General features: G+C 38.5%; 1 protein-coding gene across 10 annotated transcripts in view; it reads right to left on the bottom strand.

The window, feature by feature from the left end:
- The window catches only part of FOXP2 (forkhead box P2), a 1,221,669-nt gene that overhangs the window by 376,333 nt on the left and 819,369 nt on the right, over positions 1-25,967 (bottom strand). The gene's annotated exons all lie outside the window — the stretch shown is intronic.

The raw sequence follows: 25,967 nt of genomic DNA, 5'->3' as shown, positions 1-25,967 counted from the left end.
TGTCCATTCTTATTTTTTTCCAGTTTTTTTAATTTACCATGTATTTATCTTTTACAGCTCTAACAAGGCTTTGGTATGTCATACGGGTTCAGTGTTGAAAGATTTCAGCAGGATATCTATACAAAATAAAAGAGGTAAAGATTTAGAACGACTTACATTTTAGAGAAACAAGTTGTTTGGCAGTGCAGATGAGAATTTGAAGAACCAGTTGCAAGTAAGCAACATGTTTTCCTTTTTTTTGTGTGTGTGTGTGGCATCTATGATTTTCTATAGAGAAGAACAAGCCACTTAACCTGGAGGCCAGTCAAACAGCATTAAACAACAGACTCAACAAAGCCTGTCCAAAAGTGGCATTTCTCAAAGTAAAAAAACCCAACAACAATGTGTGATCTCTTATGAAATTGGACTGATGTGACCATCTAGTGGTTTGGTTCAGAATATAGAGTCTGGTTTGCTGAAAGGCTTTAAAAGATGTAATGGTTCTTGAAGAATGTATATGGGTTTTGTTTAGTATTAAAAGTCAAGTGAAGCCAGTTTCTAGCAGAGCATACAAAACATAACGTACAAAGCTGGTGAAAACCATAATAAAAATGCTGAGTACAACTCTGGATCTTTTTTGCCACCATTATTAAAGATGAAAAACTGTGAGGGAACATTTTTTATTCATATGGATGGCCAAGGCATGCCATTATAAAAATAGGATATGCCTTTTTTGTTCACAAATGATAAGATAGAGTAAAATTTAAATATGGCAAAGCCTGGGCTGATACTAACTTCAGCAGAAAAGTTATAAACATATTAGCTTCTACTACAACAGATAAGCAGTGGAACACACAGTTCACTAACCCACTTTATAGAGGAGCTGGCTGAACAAATGTGCTCCTGAAAAAACTTCTGTATGTCTCAAAATTTTTACATCAGTTCAAAAGGAATTTCAATATACTTAGTATATACCAAGAGCCTTGGTAGTACAGTGGTCTAAAGCATCCTGTTATTAAGACCAGCTGCCTGCAATTACTGCAGGTTCGAATCTCGCCAGGCTCAAGGTTGACTCAGCCTTCCATCCTTACTAAGGTAGGTAAATTGAGGACCCAGTTGTGGGGGTAATAAGCTGACTTTGTATAAATATACAAAAGGATGAAGGCTATTGCTTAGCGCATTGTAAGCTTCCCTGAGTCTCCGGAGAAGGGCAGCATATAAATCAATTTTTTTTTTAAAAAAAAGGAAGTAGAGTTCTAAGAGAACTATTAGAAATGAGCAACTATTGCAAATATCTTACAAGCTGGTGTGTGTGTGTGTGTGTGTGAAGTATGACAATCTGAAGAAAAAAAAGATAATTTGGACATATGCAACAACACATGTTGTAGGTCAATTTTTGAAAATGAAAATGACAAACTATTAAACTGAAGCAGAATTACATAAAAGATCTACATAAAAAGCTTATAGGCACACTTCCAGGAACTATTCTGTTCTGTCAGAAAGTAGACTGGGAATGGTGTAGATTTGAACAGGTAATCTATTCTAAGTCTGACTAGTCTAGTAGCTATAATCTGTATGTTCAAAACTATATCTAAATCAGGGGTGAAATGTAAAATTTGTTACTACCAGTTCTGTGGGCGTGGCTTGGTGGGGGGTGCGTAATGTGACTGGGTGGGTGTGGCCAACTTTTTTAAAAAAAACTTTTCAAAGCATTTTTTCTGCAAATGCAAAAAAATGCTTTGAAAAGCCTCTGCCGGTCAGGCAACACAGCTGGGATCGTCAGAGCTTTTTCAAAGCATTTTTTAAACCACTTCTTCCGCTGAAGAGGTTGCAGAAAAAAATGCTTTAAAAGTCTCTCTGATGATCCCAGCTGAGTTGCCTGATCACAGAGAGGCTTTTCAAAGCATATTTTTAAAGCCTCTCTGACGATCCCAGCTGAGTTGTCTGATCGTCAGATATTTTTTTAAAAGCCTGTCTGATGATCAGGCAACTCAGCTGGGATCGCCAAAGAGACTTTTAAAAAAATGCTTTGAAAGTCTCTCTGACGATCAGGCAACTCAGCTGGGATCGTCAGAAAGACTTTTTTTTTAAAATTTTATTATAAATTAGAAACAAAAAACAGAATAAAGACTATAACGAAACACAATCACATACATACGACTGAGGTTGATTCAACCCTATATATATACAGTTTCTAAATAACATTACATATCATCATACTACAGCTTCAATTTGGTTTATCATACTGCATCTTGCATTTGTTAATCTTCTTATATCTAATATTCCCTTATTTATATTTAGCTTGCTATTTACATATCTATGCTACATGCTTCCCTAACATCTACCTCATGACATTTTTACTTCTATCCATTGGTACCATTTATCCCAGCTTTGATTGAAAATTGATTCTTGTCTATCTTTAACTATATATGTTAATCTATCACATTCTGCATACCTCAAAATTTTGTTGATAATCATCTGATCCGATGGGTACTTCCTTCCCTTTCCAAAGTTGCGCATATGCAATTCTAGCCACAGTGGTAATGTGTATGAAAAGGTACCAGTCTGCTTTCCTTATGCCCCCAGGGTTTATTCCTAGCAAGTAGACTTCTGGTCTCAGTTGAAAGCTGGCTCCTGTAGTCTCGATGAGCCAAACTTTTATCTTACTCCAATAATTTTGGGCTTGTAGACATGTCCACCATTGGTGGTAAAATGTACCCCTGGCTGACCCACATTTCCAACATTTTGCTGAGGTTCCAGGAAACATCTTTGTGATTCTTGCTGGTGGTATATGCCATCTATATAACATTTTAAATATATTTTCTTTGAAAGACACTGCCATCATCATTTTCACATTTATATTCCATATTTGTTGCCATTTATCCAGATCTAATGAATATCCGAAATTCCTCCCCCAGGCTATCATCAAGTCTTTAACTATTTCCTCAGCTACAAATCAGGACAGGAGGAGGTTATATACCTTAGTGATACATTTCTTATCACCTTCCAGGAGGGCCTTATTGAACTCTTGTGGTGAAGTGAACCCCCCCCCCCTTGGCTTTATCTTTTTGATATCTTGCTTGAATTTGTGCATATGCCCTCCAGTCCAAATTGATTCCCCATATTTGTAGTTCCGCTTTAGATCTAAGATTTCCCCCACCGTCCAACAATTCCCTGTATATCACAGGTTTATCCAAGTTATATAGAGGTGAGTATATAGTTGCTTCAAGGGTCACAAACCAATATGGAATCTTACTATACATCATTCCTTTGATCTTATTCCATACCTTAATCAGACATCCCCTTACATAGTGATTTGTAAAATATTTATGCTGTCCTGCTTTGATTGGCCAGAGAAAATAATGCCACCCCTGCTGTAAATTATACCCTTCAATTTTTAATATACGCTTCCTCTTCAGTATTATCCAATCTTTTACCCAAACCAGGCAAGAAGCTTGATAGTACCGCTCCCAGTTGGGGAGTCCCAAGCCTCCCCTTGTTTTATGCTCCTGCATCATTTTCCTTTTAATACATGGGTTTTTCCCTTGCCATATGAATTTTCCAATTATCTGATCCATTTTCCTAAAGAAACTTTTCTCTAATCTTGCCGGGGCCATTTGGAAAAGATATATCCATTTTGGCAGCACGTGTGCCTTTATCACTGCCACTCTTCCTAACAGGGATAGCTGTACTTTCCTCCACCGATCTAAATCCTGTTCCATTTGCAAGATGAGTTTATCATAATTATTCTTTTTTATCGAGGAGCATTTTGGGGTCAGCCATATGCCCAAGTATTTTACCTTTTTAGTTATTTGTATTCCCATCACATTCTCTATCTCCAATTTCCGTGTCCCCTTAAGATTTCCCCTTTCCAGAGACTTCCTGTGGCTCTGCGATTGCCGATGGATGCTCCTTTAGGAGCTCCAGCCCCGTGATTTCGTGTCCCACTAGAACAGCGAAAATCAGCTGTCTAGCGGCTCGAAACTCTCTCCCAGGGAAAAAGGGGGAGAGAAGATCAGAAGGGTCTGGGTAGAGCTCCCCTAGACCCCCAGGTTTTTCTTTCTAAGCCTGGGGTTTGCAGGGTGAGAGCTCCCTGAAAGCCCTTCAGTTGCTCTGGATCCGGGATGAGTCTGCTTTATGCAGACCGAGGCGTCGTGACCACACCAGCAATGCAATTTTAAGGATTATAAGAAATTTGGACTTTGGATGCTGGCAGAGCAAATCAGGAGAACAAAAAATGCAAGTACTGATCTTTAACTCCATTTAAAAAGGGAAATAATGGTGCCTGAGGGCGTGAAATCGAAACTTACTAGATCGTTAACACTGGTAACATTCTTAAAGCTACTAGATTACACATTAAGAAAAAGATTTAAAGTGGAAGTGGAATGGAAAAGACTATGGTATTGACTTCAACTAATTTACATTTCTAAACTGTGTAGAAAATAGCTGGACTTATTGACCTGATAGTTGAATAAATATAAAGTGAAGATTGAAATATGGCTGACATTAGGGCTGGAGGATCATTGTCTGGTGAGTCAGCAAACTCACAAGTTGTGACTGTAAAGGTTTTTCAAGAACTTTTAAACTCTTTTACTTCTGCCTTCTTGGAATCAATTGATAGAATTTTTCAAAAACATAACTTGGAGAATAACAATGATTTGCTAGCTGGAAAAGATGATGAAATTAACCAGAATAATGTGATTTTGGAGGATAAAAAAGCGGCTGTCAGGATTGAGACGGAAGTTGGTTCAGCGGAAACAGAGGTTTTGGCAGAGGCTTCCACGCAACTAATTGAAAAGCAACAAGTAGACTCTTTACTGCAAACCGAAAAATTTTATCATGACAATTCTTGGTCTTACAGACAGAGGAATGAACTGATTGATTATATAAGCAGGAAGAATCGAAATGGGGGTTTCAAACCAGAGGAAATAATTCCAAGAAGAGAACAAGTTTTCAAGATACATCAACCTCAAATCAAAATTCAAAAATTTTCAAAAATAAAAGCAGGGGGAGGAGCAATGCTGAAGAAGAAAGTATTACTGAAGAAGAAGGACTGGAAAAAATATAGAAAGAAAGGAAGAATGGAAGATTAATTTCTTTTGAGGAGGATTTTAGTAATAATTATTGTTTATTGAAGTAAAAAGGCTTAATTAGAATTGGATAGCTTTTTGAAATTTATTGAAGTATTAAAATGGTTAACTTAAAAGTTAATGGATAGTTTTTTTAAAAAAGTTTTGAAACTTATATTTTGAAGAATGTCTTATTGATAAGAAGGTAGGGAAAGGATCTTAGCAACAATTGTGAAATGTGATAAGAGAAAATTAATTTATTTTGAGGAGGATTTTAGTAATAAATCTGAAAAGTTTATTGTCTCATTGAAGTAAAAAGGCTTAATTAAAATTGGATAGCTTTCTAAAACTTATTGAAGTATTAAAATGGTTAACTTAAAATTTAATGGATAGGGTTTTTTTAAAAAAAGTGTTGAAACTTGTACTTTGTAGAATGTCTTATTGATAAGAAGGTATGGAAAGGGCTTCCGGGTTGGCTCCGCGGCGCCATGGACAGTCTTTTTAGACCGCCGCCCCCGCGATCCCATTGAGCCGTTCTGACAGCACTAATCAGCTGTCAAACGGCTTGAAAATCTCCCCTTCAGGAAAAGAAGGAGAGGAGAGCTGGTGGGTGAGGGTAGAGTTCCCCAAAAACCCCTGGATTAATTCCAGGGGTTCGGAGGGCGAGAGCTCCCCGTTCAGCCCGCTGAAGCTCCGGATCCGGGGGGACTCTGTTTTTTACAGAGCTAGGCGTCGCGTCCAATTTCTGCTGTCAAATAGAAGATTAAATGATTTCAAAAAAGCAGGCGGAACGGAAGCAGGAGGACAAGCTTTTTGCAAGTATAATGCTTAACTCCAGGGATACAATGTTTCTAATTGAATTTTCTGAGCTGGAAGTAAAGATGGTGTTTTTGTTGCGATTTTAAAAGTGAAAGCTAGAAAGGAAAATGCCTGCTAACAGACTCGTGCTCAGAGACTGGCTTTAAATTGCTGGATTAGATTTTAAAGAGCTGTTCGGGAAAAGATTATTTCGTTTGGTGATTTATAAAGAAATTGCTGAAAGTTGCTCAAGAGGATGGCTGTGAGTTTATGACTTTATGGTTGTGGAAAGAAAGAAAATCTTTTTAAAATAAAATGGCTTCCAAGAAAGGAGATTTTGAAAGTGCTGGAAGCCCTTTGGCGATGTCAGAAACGATAGTTGTCTGACTTACAGAGCTACAAGGATCCTAATGCAGAATTTACAGAATTTATAAAAGAAGCCATGAATAATCATACTGCAGCTATAAGTAATCAAATAGCAATTCTCAAAGGGATAACAACAGAAATGATGGAGGAGACAAAAGCAAGTACGGAGCATGATGACAATGCAGGAGACATTTTGATTGAAGCAGAGAAGGTGGAACTGGTTGGTTCTCAAGAATTTTCTCAAGAATTTTCAAGCTTATTCTCTGCTCTTTTTGAAAAAATTGACAGAATCTTTCAAAATTACGACTTGGTCTGGAAGAAAGTAGTAAATGATCAGCCTTCCGAAGTTTTTGAAGATGAAGGAGATTTGCCAGTGGTATTTATGCATTTAATAGAAAAGAAACAATTGAACTCTTTTTCACAAACTCTTGACAATCTTTGGTTTTACAGACGAAGGAACGAACTGATCTATATAAGCAAGAAGAGGCGATATGGGGGCTCTAAATCAGAGGAAATTTTCTCAAAAAGGGGACAATCTTTGCAGTTACATCAACCTCAAATTAAAATTAAAAACCTCCTCAAAATAGAAGTAGGAGGGATGCAGAAAGACTGGAAAAAATATAAAAAGAAAGCAAGAATGGAAGATTAACCTTTTTTTTTTTGGTTTTGCAGTTGTTCTATTAATGGTTAAAAATGATTATGTTTTAGGTGTTAAAATTACTGAGGGGGAAAATGTACAAACTTAAATATTGATTTTTAAATATGATGCATTAATGGTTAATTAAAATGATTATGTTTCAAAAACAAATGTAGAAATTTAAATAATGATAATGGCTAAAAATGATTATGTTTTAGAAGTTAAAAGATGGAGGGAGGAAAAAAGACCGAGGGGGTAAACGTACAGATTATGATTAATTAAGGTTTATTTTTTGTTTTAAGATTTTTAAAATATTCGAGAGTAAGAATGTAAGATTAATCTTTTTTGGTTTTCTAGTTTATGTATTAATGGTTAATTAAAACGCTGATGTTTATGTTTTAAAATTTTAAAAGTTGTAGGGAGGAACAACGGAGGGGGAAAATCTAGAAATTTAACTATTGAATATTTAAGGTTTACTTTTTGTTATAAGATTTCAAAATATCTGAATTTTGAGAAAAGTAGGAGGGGGAAAAATGTTTATGTAAATGAATTGAATACCTTATTGATATATTAAGAGATTTTTTAAGGTTTGAATGCTTAATATTTGTTAATGGTTTTAAAACTCTTAGAGTTATTGGATTATATGCTACTTTGAGTCTATAAAAAGGGAGGTTGATGAAATGGTAAAAGGGGAGTTAAGGGGTCTTGGGAGTTATTAAATCTTGCAGTTAGCTAGTTTATTTTAGCGAATGTTTGGTGAAATCTATGCCCTGTTTTTGTTCTGGGAAGTCGGGGGTGGGGGGTGGTGAGGAGGGGTTGAAGATTGAGTTTAGAGATGGATTATGGATTAAAACTTTTTTTTCTTCTTGATGATAGTTCGAATGATTGCTTATATTGTATACTTGTTTGATCATAAAATAAAAACTTTTTTTAAATAAAAAAAAGAAGGTATGGAAAGGATCTTAGTAACAAATGCGAAATGTGATAGGAGAATTTATAAAAGGAAGATTGATGAGTAATCTTTAAAAGGGGAGTTAAAGAGTGTGAGGGAGTTTTGAATCTTGTAGTAAGTTAGTTTATTTAAGCTTATGTTTGTTAAATGTTATACCCTGTTTTTGCTCTGGGAAGTCGGGGGGGAGGGGGGAGGGGGGTTGAAGGATGGTTGAGGATAAAATTGTTGTTGAAAAAACTTTTTTACTAAAATAAAAAGATAGATAAATGTATTAATAGAAAAGTAAGAAATTTGGGGGGAATGTTACAATAAATGAAATGATAAAATTAAGATATGATAAATACTGGTGGAATAACAAGAAGATACAAAAGATGTGCTCAGATGATACACTGTATGATTAAGAATTGTATGTTTGTTTGTTTATAAAAAATAAAAACTTTTTTAATACAAAAAAAAAAGATTTCCCCTTTCCTAACATTAAGTCCTTTTATTTCTTTGTTTTGTCTGATTTGATTTAGTAAAGGTTCCAGAGTCAAAATAAATAATAGCAGGGATAGTGGGCATCCTTGCCTAGTTCCCCTACGTATTTGTATCTCCTCTGTTGTTTCACCTTCAATTAACACTCTTGCGTATTGTGCCGTATAAAGTGCCCGGATAGCACTTTATACAGCTATAAAGTGTAAAACTAGATCCAAAATCCATCTCCTCAATTTGTAATAAAATAAAGTCCCAATTAACCCTATCAAATGCCTTTTGCGCATCGAGGAACATTAGAACCATTTCTTTGTCTGTATGTGTTTCATAATATTCCAGTGTATTCATGATGGTTCTAACGTTGTTTCATAAGTATCTATATGGCAAAAAGCCGTTTTGATCTTGGTGGATGTATTCGTTTAAAAAAACCTTTAATCTTTCTGCTAATATTGATGTAAATATTTTGTAGTCCGAATTTAGTAGGGAGATGGGTCTATAGTTTTTAATCTGTGTTCAAGCAGAATCAGACTTGGGAAGCAACACAATGTAAGCTTCCATCCATGACCTGGGAACTATACCTTTAGTTAGAACTTCATTAAATAGGTCTTTCATATTTGGCAATAGTATATCATATATCTCTTTATATAATTCAACTGGCAATCCATCCGGTCCTGGTGATTTGCCACATTTCTGCTTCTTAATAACAATTTCAATTTCTCCTTCCCTAATCTCTGAATTAAGAATATCCTTCATATTTTGTGGGGTTTTAGCTAATTTTAAGTTTTCAAGGAATGCCCTTACTTGCATCTCCTGTATTCCCTCTTTTTGATATAATTTCTCAAAAAATTTTGTAATCACCCTCTTTTTCCCTTCCACATTCCCCACGAGATTTCCCTCACCATCTTGTAAGGCATCAATTCTCTTTGCTTCTGTTTCTTTTCTTAACCTATACAAGAGCCATTTACCTGCTTTATTAGCATGTTCAAAAAAATGTTGCCTCCCCCGCTTAAGTTTGTTCACCAATTCCTCTTGATCCAGTAATGATAATTTATGCTTAAGAAGCTCTTTTCTCTCTTTTATCTTCTCATTTCTCGAGTCTACTTGTAATGTCAGAGAGACTTTTAAAGCATTTTTTTCTGCAACCATTTCAGCAGAAGAGGTGGTTAAAAAAATGCTTTGAAAAGGCTCTGAGATCCCAGCTGTGTTGCCTGATCGGCAGAGGCTTTTCAAAGCATTTTTTAAACCCCCTCTTTAGTGGAAGAGGTTGCAGAAAAAAATGTTTTGAAAAGCCTCTGCCGATCCCAGCTGAGCCGCGTGATCATCAGAGGCTTTTTTTTACTTTTAAAAGCATTTTTTCGTTGGAAGAAGTAGAAAAAATGCTTTTAAAAGTAAAAAAAAAAAAGCCTCTGATGATCCTGCAGCTCAGCTAGGCATGGTGAAGGGGGGGATGCAGGGATTTTTGCTACCAGTTCTCCGAACCACCCACCGCCATCACTACCAGATCGGGTGATCCGGACCAAACCGGGAGCATTTCACCCCGATCTAAATTCTAACTGCAATAAAAGTCTTCAGAAATATTATCAGATATAGATAACTGTTTTGGACTGATAGCCCAAATTTGTAATTTTGACAGCATGCTTAAACAAAATATCTACCATCAAGAGTTTACATATTTGTCATGTGGCCACCATGATGTATACAAATAGTCAGAAAACACCAATTTATAAAAAGACAAACCATATATTTATCCCTTCACTCATTGCATTCTTTTTTCTTGAGAAGTTTTATATACCTTATATGAGATTTAAATGCATTCTGAAAATACATAATTCTGCTTTGCACCAATTCCATTGATTTAATTTTCAAACAGAAAACTTTAAGTAAAGGGGGGCAAAGAGTATGGTAGTTATCAATGGAAATGTCTGTGAACACATTGGTGCCTTTAAGCATTATGATACAGGCAATCCTTGACTTACAACCATAATGGAGCCTGCCCATTACAGTTGAAAGTGGGATGCCATTAAGAGAACTGCCTTGCTTAACGAGTCCCCATGCCTGCTCCCCCATTAAAAGAATGGATAGATCATTAACTAGAATATTGAGTGGCTCAGGGGTAGAGGATACCCTATTGCAGACACATGACCACCTGCCTCCTCAGGCCTCCCCCATTCCGTGAGATACCCTATGCTCCTCTTTCTGCCTCTTGGGGTACCCATAGCCACTTGGACTTCCCCACCCATACCCCTATCATTGATTGCTCACTTACTTTTCAAAGATCTTCAGAGCTCAGATGGTTGGGATATGGAAGGAAAACAGGCTGCTCCATTGCTGGGCCACGTGATAGAATTTTCTGAGACACTAGTGAAGCTCCTGGTTTTCCTTTCCTTGCCTTCCCTCCCCAGCATTAGCAGTGAATCACAGTTTACGCTGGGGGAGAAAATGTCATGTCCCTGTCGGAGCCTGAATCTGTGGAGGAAGACGAACTGGAACTGGAGCCAACGGAGATCTGGGGAGTTGCTTTGTTGGAATGTGGGGAGAAGCAGGCAGAATCAGGTCAGGGTCCTTTCAGGATTGGGACGGTTTGTAGGCAGGGAGGAATGGGGGCAGGGTACCCAAGAGGCTAAGCAGTGAACATGAGAGGCAGATGAGCAAGGACCACCCCCTCCTGATCCTCGAGCACAGAAAGTGGAAAGAAGGTGGGAACAGCACAGGCTCACCCGACAACTCAGGAGGAGAGCACCCCGCCCTTCTTCACAAGGCATACCTGGGGACTGAGACTTAAGGAGATTTAAGGAGATGGGGAGGGGCATTTGTCAGGAACAAACACTGAATTCATGGAGTGTTGTGTGCCATTGCCAATGTTTGAAGTTTCCTGGACGTCTTGCTTTCTTGCTTGCTTCCTGGATTAACTGCCTTGTTCCTTTGCTTCCTGGACTTGACTTATTCCCTTGCCCTGCTGGATTTCTTGCTTTGCAGCCATTGTGCTGGACTACTTGCAGCCAGAGGCTGTTGGAGGTGTGTTTGTGTGTAATCACTTTGCTCTGGGACTTGCCAGAAATGTGGTAGTGTTTGGGGGGAAATTGGAGCAATAAAGGGGTGGTTTGAACTGTCAGCTGACTGTGTTGCCTCTGTGCTGTGCTCCGGGTCATCACAGAAAAGGCTAGCAACTAGGCAGGAAGAAGACCATGAGGATTTCTTTTTGCTAGTGGTGGCGTTGCCCTCACCGCCAGCATTAGCTGTGATATGCTGCAAAAATGAAGGCTAGTGACCAGTGAGGAAAGGAAAACCAAGAGCTTCACCATCGTCTCAAAAAAAAAGATGGCTACTTGTGGAATTATGCTGCGTGGCCCAGCAATGAAGTGGCCTGTCCTCCTTTTGTACCCCTGCCTTCTGAGCACTGGAAAAAGTTAAGTGGGGGATCAGTGATGGGGGAACAGTGGGGAGGGCATGTGAAACCTGAAGGGCTGGAAAAACAGATCCAGTGTTTGTGGGGACCAGACAAAACAGGATGGGGTGAAAACAGTGGAGAGGCATGTTGCAGCGTCTCTGCAGTAAGTCCTAATGACAAACAACTACAGGAGTGCTGCAACAGATTTAACTGTGGGACTGAGCTGTAAGTACCTTTGCGAGATTTGTCATAACTTTGACTTTTGATAAGTGACCTCACATAAATCGAGGGCTATCTGAGCGGGCTGAAGACATGCCTTAGGATCTAACATACTCAATTTTAACACACTAAACCTGTAATCCTGCTTACTCTTGTTTATGGACCTACTTATCAGTTAACAAAAAGGGTTAACAATTTTTTAACCCTTATTTCGTCCTGACCCATGTGGCCCAATACAGTCACCCATTAGATAAGGAGGGTAAGGAGAGTGCGAGATGTGTGGGGTGTGTCTCTTGGCCTCTGGCTTCTTTTGCAGCCGCAATTGGCTGCAAAAGCGGCCATGCTTGCTGGAGGCAGTGGCCTGAGTGGCACCTGTGGATCATCTGTTTTGTGAATGGTGGCCTAAGTGGCTCAGCTGATCTGATTAAGGGGCCGAGAAGCCAAGAGGTAACCGGGGAAGGGAAGGGCTGCATCCTGTGCTGGCCTCGCCCACCCCTTCACTAGGGCTTATTTTTGGGGGAGGGCGTATATTTGGGAAAACACGGTACTTAGTTATTTAAAACAGTGTTTTAAAAGGATTTACCAAGCTCTGTTCACATGTAAAGAGAGACTTGCTAGGAATTCTGGCTTATTATTATTAGGTATCAAATCATTTTTCTTTATTCCTTCTACCTGCAGGAATGGCCAAACAGAATAGGATTGCATACCATTACCCTTTTAGCGCTGTCCTTGGAAGAGCCTTGGAAGAGCCTTGGTGGTGCAGCAGACTAAAGCACTGTTAAGTAACACCAGCTGCCTGCAATTACTGCAAGTTCAAATCTCACCAGGCTCAAGGTCGACTCAGCCTTCCATCCTTTCGAGGTAGGTAAAATGAGGACCCGGTTTGTGGGGGCAATAAGATGACTTTGTATTTTTTTTATTTTTATTTATTTATTATTAGATTTATATACCGCCCTACTCCCAAGGGACTCAGGGCGGTGAACATACAAGAGATAAAACACACAGAATTACAAAATTTTAAAACAGTATAAAAACCTAATTAAATAAATTTGGCCCAGAACAGATTAAAACAACCCTAAAAATTTTAGACAAATTTAAAATTTACAATTAAAAACGGAGGTTAGGCCAGGCCAGCCTGTTGGAATAAAACGGTCTTGAGAGCTCAGCAGAAGGTGCGTAAATCCGGGATCCTCCGTATCTCCAGGGGAAGCTCATTCCAGATAGCAGGTGCCCCCACAGAAAAGGCTCGTCCCCTGGGGGCCGCCAATCGACACTGTTTGGCCGATGGCACCCTGAGGAGCCCCTCTCTATGAGAGCGCACTGGCCAGTGAGAGGCTACTGGTGGCAGCAGGCGGTCCCGTAAGTACCCGGGTCCTAAGCCATGGGCGCTCTAAAGGTGGTAACCAAAACCTTGACGCGCACCCGGAAGACCACCGGGAGCCAGTGCAGCTCATGCAGGAGAGGTATTACATGGGAATGCCACGTTGCTCCCATAAGCACCCACGCAGCACACTCTGCACCAGTTGGAGCCTCCGGGTGCTCCTCAAGGGGAGCCCCATGTAGAGAGCATTGCAGTAGTCCAGGCGGGAAGTGACGAGTGCCTGAGTGACTGTGCGTAAGGAGTCCCGATCCAGAAAGGGACGCAACTGGCGAATCAGGTGAACCTGATAAAAAGCCCCCCTGGCCACGGCCGTCATATGCTCTTCTAAAGACAGCCGTGCATCCAGGAGGACACCCAAGTTGCGAGCCCTGCCCGTGGGGGCCAATAACTCGCCCCCAATAGCCAGCGATGGCACCAGCTGACTATATCGGGACGCCAGAAACCACAGCCACTCGGTCTTGGATGGGTTGAGCCTGAGTCTGTTTCTCCCCATCCAGGTTCTCACGGCCTCCAGGCACCGGGACATCACTTCAAGGGCATCATTGGGGTGGTCCGGGGTGGAGATGTACAGCTGAGTGTCATCAGCATACTGATGGTACTTCACCCCAAAACTACGGATGATCCCAACCAGTGGCTTCACATAAATGTTAAACAGAAGGGGCAAGAGGACCGACCCCTGTGGCACCCCACATATAAGGCGCCTCGGGGTCGACCTCTGCCCCCCTGCCAACACAGACTGCGACCAGTCAGAGAGAAAGGAGGAGAACCACCGTAACACAGTGCCCCCCACCCCCATCTCTTCCAACCGGTGCAGCATGATACCATGGTTGATGGTATCAAAAGCCGCTGAGAGATCTAATAGGACCAGGACAGAGGAGCAACCCCTGTCCCGAGCCCTCCAGAGATCATCAACCAACGCGACCAATGCCATTTCCATATAAAAGAGAACACCACTGGGGGGGGGGCGAAAGCCCTACTAAGCAGGTATATACAAAAGTATGATGGCTATTGCTTAACGCATTGTAAGCCACCCTGAGTCTCCGGAAAAGGGCGGCTTATAAATTGAATCAATCAATCAATCAATCAATCAATCAATCAATCAATCAATAAATAAATAAATATCATTCCCCAAAAAGCAAAAAAAAAAGGAAAAAGTTTCAGATTATATTTTTTTAGGGAATCCCACAAATCATTAATCTTAGATTAACATTCTTAAAACCCCACAATTTTCAGTCTTGCTTAATTATTCCTTTGGATAAAAGGGCTCAGATAGGAATAACTGGCAAATATGCAGAAACCCAGTTATAAACAATTACTTCAAAATTCACAGCAATTTTAGTTTATTGTTACACACACAGGTAATTCCTTGATTTACAACCATTCAATTAATGACTATTGAAAGTTAAAATGGCACTGTATTTAGTGACTTATGACCAGCTCTCACACTTATGACCATTGTGGTATCCTCATAGTCACATGATCAAACTTCAGGTTCTTAGCAACTGGCATGTATTTAGAATGGCTGCAGTGTCCCAGGGTCCTGAGATTGTCATTTGCAACCTTTTTAGGGAGCTTGTGACAAGCAAAGTCAATGGGAAAAGCCAGATACATTTAACAACTGCACGATTTACCTAACTGTAGTGATTTGCTTAATAAGCATGGAAAAAAAGATCATAAAATAATGTATAACTCACTTAACAACTGCCCTGCTTAGCAATGGAAATGTTGGGGTGAATTGTGATTATTTGAGGACTCCCTGTACCAGTTATTTGAATGTCAATAATTTAAAACAAAAATAATACCAAATAAAATGTTCCTTCATTTTAATTTTAAGAGGCTATTTACGGGCAAAAAATGTAAAAGAAAAAAATACAGACAGCTTGAAAACTTGATAGGTGTTCTCGCATTAAATCATAGTTTTATTTCTGTAATGTATTTTTAAATAACAGCAACTAGTCCTTTGTGTTACAGAGGCCTTTGAACGTATTTTTCATAAATCAAAATAAATGCAAACACTTAAAGTTCCACACTTCTCAATGATCTGTAGAAACCTACCTTGAATCAACTGCATGCAATAGGAATTTAATATCTCAGTCTTCAAAAAAGCTAAACCTCTAAATAAACTTTAAGGCATACCCAAGGAATCACATCTTTTTCTTCTGGTTTTTCCAAGTAAAACAACCTTCTGATTGACTATATAGGTGTATATATATATATGCCATTAAATTTTGGCACAATATTAATTATACACAACTTATTTTAATCAGCTTTGTAATCAATTTTTTATCCATACAATGGAGAAAAAGCAGATCAATTTAATCTCATTTTTCAAAAATAGTTTAAGTTTCTTTAGGAACAGAAATTGTGCTAATATACTGTATAAAATCTGGTGGAAAAAATTAAAAATACACAATACCTCACTGAGCTAATGCCAAATATTGAATTGTCATGTATTTTTAGCATTCTGTTATAATTAATGTTTCATTTTCATACAGTCCAGTGGATAATTTGCTAAAAATTGACACCAGGTAGACTTCATTAGAGAATACAGTTTATTTTTTTAATATTTTAAGCAGAGCTCTTAAAACATGAAAAATAATTCAGCAATTGCTCTTCACAAAAAAGTGATATTTATTTAAAATCAGAGTGCTTAGTACCTTTACTTCTCAAATGTTTCCACTGACACCGATTATAATACTAATGAAAAATCTTTATAATTGTAACAATAATCTGAAATGCATTCAGCACAATTCAATATTTTTGCTTCACAATGAACAATGATTTTCATTAATCTCCCTCCCCCCACCTTTAATGGCACTTTTTCTTATCCAATACATGTTTTCAGAATGTACACAAGTGTTCTATCTATGGATGGATGCAGGTTAATAGCAGCAGTTCTAATACTTGCAATCTGCAACATGATTTCTTAAATAAAATAATATTCACAGATAAAGACTTGGTAGGCTGTTCTTACATTAAATCACATTTTTATTTCCACACATATGAGTTAAACAATGTTTTATTGTTATGGGTCTAAAGGAAACATTTAAAAACCCTCTTGGATTCTGAATGACTGCTATTCAATTGTAATGTGTTTAAACTTCTATCAGGAATAGTATCGGTTATCTCTGGCCAGCTATTCAAAGCATACCAAAAGGGTATTGATGTTGATCACTTTACTGTTTGATTAAAATGATACTTAATCTATAGTGACCAGACGTCCCGCTTTTGGCGGGACAGTCCCAATTTTTAACAATTTGTCCCGCGTCCTGCGGCATTTTAAAAAAGTCCCGATTTTTGGAAAGAATGCACGACAAGCTAGGGAACGGCAGGAGAACGGGAAGGGAATATACAGTTTTCACTCACCCTCACCCTCTGCCTCTGTTGGATCGCTGGTCCCCGTTTGCTTACCCCGCCCACTCCCAATCTATTGCTGAGTCCCAACTGATGGCTAGAGGGAAAAAGACAGTTTAAATTCTTGCCGCGGGGCTTCAAAGGGCCGCCCTACAGCTGATCAGTGTTAAAAGAAAACAAATGAGTAGACTGGTGCCTGCAAAAATAGAAAAAACAGCCCCTTTCAGCTACAACATAGGTTAATTACCATAAGTTGATTTGATCAGCCTCCCGACTCTCAGATGATTTGCTCTCAGCTGTTTTATGGAGGGCTCTGTTGCTAGCTAGCTGCAAAGAGGTAAATTGCTGGAGCGCATGTTTTTTTCCCCTAGCTATGCTGAAAAAGCGAAACTGAAAGTAAAGCAGGGTCTTTGCCGCAACGTGACAAAATGAGGCAGAGAGAAATTTCTTTTTCTTTTTCTTTTTCCTCACCAAAAAAGGTAGGTGCAAAATTGCAAACAATGGGAAATTTAGGGCAAAAGAGGAAGTTCAAGATTTTAAAACACAAAAGGAAAAAAGCTCTATTTAACTAGGGAATTGTAATAATTGAGATACTATTAATTGTATATTGTGTTGAAAGCAGAAATAGTTAAGTTGTGGTTTGGAGGAATATATGGGGGAAATTATTTGGTTTATTATTATTGGTAAATATAATTAATTAATTTGTAAGAAATTGGATTGCATGGAAATAATTGGAATATTCATGTTCATATTGATTAATATACAAAAAAGATAGTTATATAACTAATTGATTTATATTAAAATGTTGAATTTGTATTAAACAACTGTATTACATAATTACATAATTAGCCAATGTGAGGATGGATATAAAAATAGATGACAATGGGAAGGGGTATAATATAGAATAGAAGCGAAAAATTGAATTTGATTAAGATTAGAGATGAGGATGAAGGGTAATATTGGTTTTTTTTAAAAATAGATGAGGAATAAATATGGCAAAAAGGAAATATAGAAATTGTAAATTTAATTGAAATGACTAAACTGTTTAAATTTGTGAACCAGCCAAATACTCTATTCAAAGAAAATACATTGTATGTTTATATGTGTGTTTCTCAGTATTGCTATTTATTCATATTTGTTCTCTTTTATTCTTTAAAGTTTAACAATTCATTCTTTATCTTAATATCTTTATATATGTTTGGGGTTGGTTTTCTTCCCTTTCATCTTTTTTGTCAAACCTACCACCTCTCTCTTTTCTTTCCTTCTTACTTTCTCTTCCCTCCCTCTTCTTCTCCTCCCTACTTCCTCTTCCTTTCTCCTTCTCCTCCTCTCTTCCTCCCTCTCTTACCCTCACTCCTACTCTAATTTCCCTTCCCTTCCTTCATCCCTCTCTATTGCTGTATCCTTTTATGCATATGGACTACTCAGAGGGCTGAAAAAGTTATTTTTGACCGGTCCTCGCACTCTTGACCAGTCCTCGAACTTATGACTGTCCTTACATTTTACGTTTTTGCCCTATCTTGTCACCATGTTGAAGAGAAGCAGTTGTGAAATGAGTGACATGGTTGTTAAGAATGCTACAATGGGCATAAATGATGACCAGTCATAAGTGCGAAGACCGGTCAAAAGTGCGAGGATCTGTCAGAAATCACTTTTTTCAGCCCTCTGGGTGCACATAGACTACTCAGAGGGCTGTAAAAGTTATTTTTGATTACCGCCCCCCCCCCGTCAATGGTGTCCCGCTTTACCAATGTTACAATCTGGTCACCTTAACTTAATCTTTGCTGCTAAAATGTACTAGGCCCGTGATGGCAAATCTATGGCACACGTGCCAGAGGTGGCACGCAGCACCGTCTCTGATAGCACACGAACCATCATCCCAGTTCAGCTGCGTGCATCTCCTGCCAGCCAGCTGGTCTTTGGGTCTCTGCAGTGCATGCAGGGGGCATGGCGCAGGGGGGACAGGGGCACATGTGTGGGTCCTGCATGCACATCACATTTTGGGGTTCGGGCACATGCACATACATTCACGCACATGAGTGCTTTGGACACTCGGTCCGGAAAAAGTTAGCCATCACTGTACTAGGCTAAGGTGGAGAAAGAGCCTCACCCAGAGCCCGTATTTCTGATTGCCCAATTCTCCTCTTTACTTAATGCAAATCAGTGGTGGGTTGCTCCCGGTTCGGTCCAGTTCTATAGAACCAGTAGTAAAACCGGTGGGAGGCTCCGCCCACCTACGACGTCATCATTGGTGATCTGTGCATGCGCAGAAGCGTGCATGCTCCCGCTGCGAACCGGTAGTAAAGGTAAGTGGTACCCATCCCTGATGCAAATGTGCTATTGCTGAGCACATTGTAAGCCGCCCTGAGTCTTTGGAGAAGGGCGGCATATAAATCAAATTAAAAAAAAAAATGTATTCAAATCAATGCCAGTTTATATATTCTGTTCCAATGAATTAAAAGTATACGTTTCATCAATATAGTTTTCAATAAAGTAAGCAGGGAGCAGCATATTGACAATCATTTATAGCTTTTTTTGTATTTGTCTTCCATAACCTTATGAAATGGGGCAATATATTTAAATAAAAAGCAAAAGAATTTTCAGAGGCGCTAAATTTCCATAATTCTTAGTAAAGTTTACGTTGACTTGGAGGGATAGACATTCCAAAAAATAATGGTCAGGAATGAGGAATAACCCATATTTCCTACACTGTCAGGTGCGAAGAACCACATCCACACGCAGAGGGTTCAAAATTACTGATTTATTGCTTTAGCCTAGTACAGGAATCTTCTCAAACAAACTAGTTCAAGGGGAATTGGACTTTGCTCTCTTCTGATTACGTGGAAACTCTAAACTGGTTAGTCTCTTAACTCCTCCTCCTGGCTCTGCCAGTCTCTCTCCTACATACTCCACTATTCCAATTACTTTTTAGAAAGACATTATTACTAAATATATGGCATAAGTAAATTAAAAAAAATTAAGATTCTGGATTTCCTAATTCTGTTTTGTAGTTATTATTATTGGCAAAGCATTAAATGTTTATGTAACTTTTATTAAAAATAACCCTGGCAAGGACTATTTTAAATTATTAGAATTTTCAGTGTGTAATTTCCAATGGAAAAAAGAGTCAATTTGACACATGGATGGTTTAATGTTTATAATGTAAAAGGAAAGCTGATATTAAAACATCTATCTTATTAAGAATGGTAGCCTCTTAAACATTGCTAAAACAGATTTTGTTTTCATCCCAAATGTGCTACTGATTTTTAAAAAAACCTGAATGGGATATGAAAAATATAATTTATCAAGCCTCGGCCAGTCGCCATTTTAAACTCCTCCTTTCACTCTTCTTTACTTTTAAAATCAGTCTTAGGGTTAGAAATACTTGCGGTTTAGAATCCCAGATCCAGATTTCATCCTGCTTGTTCGGATAATCTATTAACTTCGGTAATTGGTCTGGTCCCATCGCCTGGCTCTGCAAAAGGCAGAGTTCTCCCGAAGCCCGGAGCAGCGGCGAGCGGAAATAGGGAGCCACAACCTGCTTCGTCCCCAAGAGTAAAAAAAGAACTCTGGGGACTTCGCAGAGGGCTCTACCTGCCCTCGCCGGCTCTGTCTCACATTTCCTTTAGGAAATGGAGTTTTTCGAGCCGCCTTTCAGATGTAAAGGCGGCTCTTTACGGGCGATGGGGCTGGTGGTCTCAAAGGACCGTCTGGCGGCGACGGAAGCCAAACCGGAAGCCTCCGGAAGCCAAATGGAAGCGAAAGTCCTTCCGTTTGAATAGTTTATAACGTTACAAAGTTACAAAGTTACAAAGTATCTAACAAAAGTGCTGGTTAGAAGTGAAGAGAAAAAATTCTTATTTCATGCTTCTTCCTTCTTAGAGACTTGTTATTGATATTGTTTGGAGAGAAGTCTTTTTAAAAATCTGCTGTGTGGCAGGATGGCGCTAAAACTGACAAAGCCAGATAACCAAGCTATGGGGGGGGGTTTCTCCCATTTATAAATCACATGAACAAGTTGTGAGCTTGCAGATGCAGAAGAATGGCTTCACAGACCTAAAGAAATTTTTACTGGAGGAGATGGCAAGACATGATAAGACTGTGAATCTGAATCTTGAAAATTTTAGACAGGAAATTAAAGAGTTGGTTCAACAAAAGTATGATATTCTGAAGCAACATATGAAAAGTTTTTTAGAAGTAATTATGAAGATGGATGAAGTTATAAACTCAAAATAGACTCTAAAATGAAGGAAGTTGATGATAAGATTTATAGTTTGGATAATAAAATACAAGGAATTGAAAATGATTTAATAAGGATTCAAGAAAAAAGCTCAGAAGTAGAGTTTAAAAAAATAAAGGAAGCTGACTATAAGACTTACAATGTAGATAATATAAAACAAAGGATTGAAAATGAAGCCATAATAATGCAATTCAGATTCATGGAATTTGCGGTTAGAATTAGGGGAATACAGGAAGATAAAAGACAAGATTTGAGAAAGATGTCTGCTGAAGTTCTGGCTGGGATTTTAAAGGTTAGTCCTGAAGAGGTATCCTGCAAGATTGATAAGGCCTACAGAGTTAATTCTTGGGTGGCAAAGCAAAGGCAGTTGCCTAGAGATGTCGTGATCTACTTTACTGATAAAGAAATAAGAAATGATATTGTGCAAAAGTCTTTTAACTCCACTCTTGAAATGCATGGAAGGAAGATTTGGATATTTAAAGAGCTACCGCCCAAGATGTTAAAAGATAGAAAGGACTGGTGACTGAACTAAAGAAACAAAACATCCCATTTAGGTAGGATATTCCAGTTGGTATAATATTGAGATATCAAGGAGAAAGATATCAATTAAATACTGTTGAAAAAGCGGAAGAGTTTTACTATAAGGTTTTTAAAATGGGTTTAACATCTCCACGTATAATACATGAGGGGAATAAAGAAAAGCAAAATCAACAAGAGATTGAAATTCAGGCTAAGCAGATGGAGGTGGAGGTAACGGAAAAACAACAAACTACAGAGGCCTTTGTGGACGAGCCGCTTCTGGATTCTCCTTCAGAGGCTACAGTTGGATTACCTATAAATACAAGAGAGGCGGCTTTGGATTCTAATGTGATGACTTATCAAGCTACAGACCAGCATGGAAACCAAACAGTTGATATACAATTCAGAGAAAGGAAACCAGGATGGAGATCTAAGTCACAAAAAGTTAAGAAAAGAAGAAGCAGGTCCTACAAAAATAAAAAATTTTAGACCAAACAACAGTTTAATGCCAGTTACTTAAGAGCTGATTGAATATATAGAAATATAGTTGAGGCAAAGTATTGGTTTATATTATCTTGAGGAGAGTGACAGATCTCTGCAGTGCTGTACTCTTAGGATGTGGAAGATGGCCTTAAATTGAGTGGATTGGAACTTTCTATTTTGGATTCTTTGACAAATGGATTACGTTTATGCTGAGCTATAAGGCAAGAGAACTATTGGATTGGGGCATGCAGAAGATCTGGCTATTACCCTAACACAGTGGTTGGAATTAATAATCTTGATGGAAGACATTATAGAAGACACTATATGGAATATAAATATAAAGTCACTCGGGTGGTTTTTTATATATGAAAACATTTATTATTGATGGGGGTAGATGGTAATTGAAGATACCGAATATACTGTTGGAATTAGGATGTGATGTTACCCTAACATGGGTAATGGAATTAACAATCCAGTTGAGAGACATTACAGAAGATATCATATGGATTACAAATTTAAAGTCAATTGAGGATTTTATATATATATGTAAAAAAAAATTTTTTTTAGTGGAATGGGCAGAAGAATAAAGATATTGAATATTATGTATATAGACCTGTAGGAAAGTGGGTGGAGATAGGTTAGCTTACTGATTGTTTAGTTTAGGAAAAGGGATGTTATATTAATATATGTAAAAGATTTGAATTAAGAGATATATGTATGCGGGAGGAGGAAATGGATAGATTATGAGTTGAAATTGCTAAATTAGGATTTATTATATAGTTTTACAGCTGAATGTTGCTTTGAATGTTGCTTTGAAATGTATAGTATAAGGGGGATATAATAATATTGTTAGAAAGAAAGGGTTAGTATATGGGGGGTGGAATAAAAGGATCGTAAAGTATTATATAATCTGTTATTAACTTGGGTTTTATTTTGGAGAAGCCACAGGGGGAGGGGAGGGGGAGGGGGGTTAGGGAGGAGGGGGGGGAAAGGGGGAAAAATTTGTATTTGAAAAACTTTTTCAATAAAAAAAATATATATATAATTTATACCAGGTACACATTGTGGCTCACAATCTGACTATTCCAAGAGATGAGTATCACAGTTCAGCTGTGAATTCAGGAGAATAAATGGCAAATTCAGTCACAACATGATTATAACCTTATGAAAATGTATGGGGCTCACACCAAATATCTAGAAACATAATTACATCCAGTTTAAAATAGAATTGTTATTACATTGGTAAAACTAAAAATACAAATTGTGAGAAAAAGACAGACAACAAAGTAGTTTATCCAATTACATTGGTCTACAAATTTTGGGAAATTATCGACCTCCGAGATAAAATGTGTTAATTTTACATATTTTGATTAGATGAATTAGAAAACAGATGATAAAGGGTTGGCTAATGTTTTCAAGATATTTCACAATAAAGATTTATATACAGGCAAGGATATTTGCCTACAAGGGAGGGAGGTGTCTAATCATGATGCCTTATAACTTCTCGACAAAGTACGGTAGAACAATGAAAACGGTACCACATGGAAGTGTATAAATTTATCTTTACTTTGAGAACAGCAAGGCAGATGACAATGAAAAACATATGGAAAATTTGCTTAAGTCCTACAAAGCACTTGGTGCAAACATGTCACTGAAAATTCACTTCTTACACTTGCATTTAGACTATTTCCCTTTGAACTGTGGGACAGTGAGTGAAGAGCATGTGGAGAGATTCCACCAGGATATCGCAGGCGTGGAGAAATGATACCAAGGGAAACGGAGTCCACCCATGCTTAGCGATTACTGCTAGAATCTCCCCAGGGATGATCCTACTGCAGTGCACAAGAGAAAAGCCAAAAAGCATAGTTTAGATATCAAATAAAGATGGAACTTTGTCATTTAATCTGATGTTAGAGCTTGTCAGTTTTTCATGCAAAAAGTATGAAAATGTTATATGAAAAACCAATAAATGAATGGAAAGTTATGTTATTGGTATCAATAAAAAGATAAATTATAATGATTGGTGTGGCACCATTCTCATTGCTATATTACATTTTGCAGAAAAGTAATGGAGCATAATTGCACATCACCCTCGTAATTTTGAATTATTTTGATGCAATTTTGACCAGAAAGTGTATTTTGGAAACTGCAGCTAATTAATATTCAGGACTTAATTTTCTTTTATTAGTGACCCAATTCTGGTAAAATTAAGCTGCTTTCATTTTTGGGGCTTTCTTCTTGTAGACCAGTGTTACTTTCCCCCCATTTTTAAAGGAATTTAAATTTAGTTTATTTATATGACCTACATTAATATTTCTTTAAAAGTATACCTACAGTAGTGGCCAAAATTGTGGAAACCTTTTGGGAAAAGTGTATTTTCTAAAATTAGCTAATAACACCATTTTTTTTGGAGTAGTACCATAAAATTATATATCAATGGAAAGACAATTTAATCAAGAATGTAACACAATGATTTTTATGAAGGATTTACTATTAAAATAGCAGTTACAGTATAAAGAAGAAAATTGAAACATGTAGAAAAAACGAGATATACAAAAATTATCACCATAGAAAAAACGAGATATACAAAAATTATCACATCAGTTAATACTTAGTTGGATAACCTTTAGCATGAATTATGGCCTTACAACGTCTTCCCATGGAGTGAACCAATGGTGAAGAAGATGTCCAGGTGGCTGCCCTGCAAATTTCAAGGATAGAAGCCTGGGTGGCCCAAGCTGCCATGGTGGCTGCACTCCGGGTCGAATGGGCCATAATGCGGCTGGGCTGCAGTTGAGCCTGATGTTCGTAGGCCATGGAGATGCAGGCCTTGAGCCAACGGCCGATAGTGGATGGTGTCACCTTAGTGCCCAGGGACCTGGGCTGGAATGAGATGAATAACGATTCCATCTTTCTGAACGTCGCCATCCGGTCAATGTATTTACGCAGGACCCTGCAGACATCTAAGGAGTGCCCACCGTCACTCTCTAGGATGTTTGGGGTTTGGAAAAAATCAGGTAATATGACTTCCTGGGCCCTGTGGAACCAGGTGTTGATCTTTGGTAGAAAGGTCGGATCTAGGCGAAAAATGACTCAATCAGAATGAAAAATGCATAAGTCCTTCCTCATGGAGAGGGCCACCATCTCCGAAATCCATTGAGCGGACGTTATAGCTACAAGAAAAGTGACCTTGAAGGTCAGAAGTTTGAGACTGGCAGATCCCAATGGCTCGAACAGTGAGGAGGTGAGTGCCTGCAAAACTAGGCATAAGTCCCAAGAGGGATTCCTGTGGATCGGGGGGAGGATGTAGATTGGAGGCCCCTTTTAGGAAACTATGAACCCGAGGATGTTGAGAAAGGGTTGCAGCCCCATCACAGGATAGAATAGTCGCCAAGGCAGCTACCTGCCTGTGGAGTGTATTTGTGGATAGTCCCTTGTCTAAACCATCCTGAAGAAAGTCCAAGACATGAAGGACAGATGCTGATGTTGGTATTAGTTCCTTCCTGGAACACCAGAGACAGAAGGAAGACCATGTGGCATTATATATGCGGGTTGTCGACGAACATCATGAAGCCAGGATGGTAGCAATGACCTTCCTACAGAATCGGTTCCTTTTTAGGATCTCTCTTTCAAGTGCCAGATGGAATCAAGTGGCTCTTCTCCAAGTTCACGGAAAAACCATGGTCGTGGAGAGTTTGTATTGTAACCTGGAGATCTCACTGTGCCTGTTGAGAAGAGGACAACTGAATCAATATATCATCCAGGTAACATTGTATTCTGATGGGTGTCGCTCATAAGTGAGCTGCCACCACATCCCATAGTTTTGTAAATGTCCGGGGGGCGAAGGAAAGCCTGAAGGGCAGAACACTGTATTGGAATGGGTCCCCGCATAGCAGAACCTGAGGAACCTCCTGTGAGATGGTCTGATGGGAACATGGAGGTAAGCTTCCCAAAGATCTATTGATGTTAAGAGATCTCCCTATCTGATGCAACCCAGGATGGTATACAGAGATTGCATTTTGAAGCATCTGTACTTTATGTGTACATTCAGTTTCTTCAGATCAAGGATGGCTCTGCTTCCTCCCGATTTCTTCTGCACCAAGAAAAG

This window comes from Pantherophis guttatus, chromosome 7 (genome assembly GCF_059756535.1).
Source record: "Pantherophis guttatus breed Tessera chromosome 7, ASM5975653v1, whole genome shotgun sequence".
Lineage (NCBI taxonomy): Eukaryota > Metazoa > Chordata > Lepidosauria > Squamata > Colubridae > Pantherophis > Pantherophis guttatus.
Note: the sequence above shows the minus strand (reverse complement) of the source record. Positions and strands in the feature narration are given on the sequence as shown.